Consider the following 3445-nt stretch of genomic DNA (forward strand, 5'->3'; position numbering starts at 1 on the left):
AGAGAAGGAAAACAACAAAAACAAAACTAAAACTGATAACGAAGGTACCTCTACATTTTGGTTAACCCAGGATGGTCCCAAGGTGTATCTGTTGAGGATACATTATTGCCTCTTCATACTGAAAAGACCTTTGATAAAACCCAATGCCCACTATGATTTTTTTTTTCTTTTGAGACTTACTCTGTCACACTGGGTAGAGTGTCCTGGTATCACAGCTCACAGCAACCTCAAACTCTTGGGCTCAAGAGATCCTCTTGCCTCAGCCTCCTGAGTAGCTGAGACTATAGGCACATGACACAGGCTATTTTTTCTATTTTTAGTAGAGACAGGGTCTCACTCTTTTTCAGGCTGGTCTGGAACTCCTAAGTTCAAGCAATCCACCCACCCTGTCCTCCCAGCGTGCTAGGATTACAGGGGTGAGCCTCCGCACCTGGCCACCCATTTCTGATTTTTAAGACTCAATAAAATAGGAATGGAAGAATGCTTCCTTAACATGATTGAATACGTGCACTTCATCCCTGAAGCTGGTGTCTCCCTGAATGGAAACCACTGGGGGATTTCCCAGCAAGATCAGGCACCAGGCAAGCACGCGCACTGCCTCCACTATCGGCTAACTGTGGTGGTTTTAGGCAATGCAACCAGAGAAGACAAAAACAATTACAGGGATAAGAATTAGAAAAGAAGGTCTACCTATTGGCCGGTCACATCATATCATGAATACACAAGGGACCAAGGAGTAAACAAACACAAAGAGTAGAGGCATTCAATAAAGCGGCCACTATTTTTTAATGCACAAAAAAATCAATGTGCAATCGATGACCAGGGAGGAAACATAATGGGAAACTCCATTTAAAGAGCAACAAAGACATAAAATACTTGGGAATAAACTTAAGAAATGTGCACACCCTATGAGAGTGAAACTGGAAAAATCTCCTGGAAAACATACAAAAATAGATTTGTAAAAAAAACCTCTCTTTTCCCTGGAGGAACACTTATCATAGCAAAACAGTCAGTCATCTTCAATTTAATATGTAGGTGTCACGCAGCCCTAATAAAAACATCAAGATGTTGGGCGGCACCTGTGGCTCAGTGGGTAGGGCACCAGCCCCATATACGGAGGGTGGTGGGTTCAAACCCAGCCCCAGCCAAACTGCAACAAAAAATAGCTGGGCATTGTGGCAGGCGCCTGTGGTCCTGGCTACCCAGGAGGCTGAGGCAAGAGAATCACCTAAGCCCAGGAGTTGGAGGTTGTTGTGAGCTGTGTGACACCACTGCACTCTACTGAGGGCGATAAACTAAGACTTTGTCTCAAAAAAAAAAAAAAATGAAGACGTTTGTTTCTGTAGAGAGATTCTAACCTTTACATGGAAAATAAATATGCAAGAATAGCTGGAGCAGAATAGCAAGGATGTGCCCCTGGAAAGAAGCACAGAGTGTGTGCGTGGATGGGGGAGACCAGCTCCTTGAGACAGCAGAACACACCATGAAGTCTGTCCAGGTAAGAGCGTGATCCTGGCACATGAATAATCTCCATTGGAGAAATGGCCCTAGTACGTTTAGAGTGTCATCAAAGTATCAAACGAAACACTGGGGAAACAGGGTGGTTTTTAAAAATAACATTGAAATAATTGGATTGCCATTTTGGAAAAAGATAAAATTGGATCTACTATTTAGACGAGAGTAAATGCCAAGTGGATCAGAGATCTAAGTAAAAAATAAAACTATACAAGCACCAGAAAAAAATATATATGCACATACATACATACATGTGTAAGCATTTTTTAATTTTATAAAAAATTGCATATACAGGGTGGACATAAAATTCATGTGCATTTTTACTACATTAAACTATTTTAAATTGTACGTAAACTTGAGGTCCACCCTGTATACATAAAAATATTAACTAAATATCTTTTCGTAAAAGTAACACAGGAAAGATCAACCAAGAACTACTGAAAATAGTAACTTCATAACAGAAGGTGGGAAGGGAGTACCAGCAGACAGGTGTGGGAGCAAGACTTCTCTGAGTTTATCTTTTTACATAGCTTTCTCTTTGAATCGTGTACGTGTTTTACATTTTCAAAAATAAAGTTAAATTAAAAGGATAAAAAGGGAAACATTAAAATAGCATACATATTACAGCAAGTGTTTCTTGCTCTATCTAGCTGCTAATATAACTACACCGAGAAAGTAAATACAGGTTGTCCCCAGGTTATGAACAAGATAGTTTCTGTAGGTTTGTTCTTAAGGTGAGTTTGTACGTTAGAACAGGTACATTAACCTACCACCTGTAACAGCCTCTGTTCATAAGTGTGAGTTGTATGAAAGTTGATGTTTATAATTTGGGGATAATTCAATTTGAACACAATACTCTCATTGTATACAGGTAAAGGGCTAAACTCTAAAGGCAAAAAGCACTGCAAGGAAATCTTCAAGTGTACCAAGCAGGTGTGTACCTGTATAGTGCTGTGATTTCTGGAAGTATCTTGTGTGTGTTACAGGATAGAGCAAATGAGTAAAAATATTTAAATAGTTGAGGACCAGGGTTTCGATGAGGTGAAATAGACATATGGACTGGAGAAATCTTAGGAGGAAACCTATAGTGTTGACTTTGTACTTGAAATACACATTGCCTGAGTCTGTCCATTGAAAGGGCTTAGAAGCAATGACACCTCAGTAGCTATCAGCATACCTTGTGCCCAGATCTTGGTTCCTAAAAATCAGTCTACAGTAAGAAAACAGAGAAAAGGGAAAATAAAACGGATCCTTGGAAAATGGGTGATTCCAAGCTGGAATCAATGGGTGCAGGACAGAAATCTAGAAAGTGCTCAAAGACAAGCAGGTTCCTGTCCAAAGAGAAAGGGACCACTAGGAGCCACTAGGAAGGGACCTGCACTGTCCAAACATGGGGCAATTGGAGCAATAAGAAGAATCATGATGATAATGAATGAAAATGCACTGAAGTCCACAGTAGTAATGCTCAACAAGTAGGAGAAAGAGAAGCAGGAGAAAGTAAAAGGCCTTTCTCCCAGATGAGTGGCAGCTATTAAACGTAGATGAAATGCTAGAATTAGGAGTCAGTGTTTTATAACCACCCCTGACAATAATCAAGCAGGATCATGAATCACTGAGTAAGGAACTGAGCACAATCACTGAATAAGGAACTGGTGGGGGTCAAGATATACTCAAGCCTCAAAGTACCACCCCTCAGACTGATCATTGAAAAATGGAAATTTTAATCTCTACATTGCAGAGATCTTGCAGTCACTTTCTTAACCAAAGGAATAAACAAGACACTGCTGACAGGCATCCTGGCATCACACACCTCCTGATGCAATGCAATAGGAGATGCACCACATCACCTCTGTGGTAAAAAACTTTATTCTGAATCTACTCAGAAGGAAACAATCAGACAAATGCAGAAGATGGGACATTGTATAAGACA

This window comes from Otolemur garnettii, unplaced genomic scaffold, assembly GCF_000181295.1.
Source record: "Otolemur garnettii isolate 467f Iridium unplaced genomic scaffold, OtoGar3 scaffold00217, whole genome shotgun sequence".
NCBI lineage: Eukaryota > Metazoa > Chordata > Mammalia > Primates > Galagidae > Otolemur > Otolemur garnettii.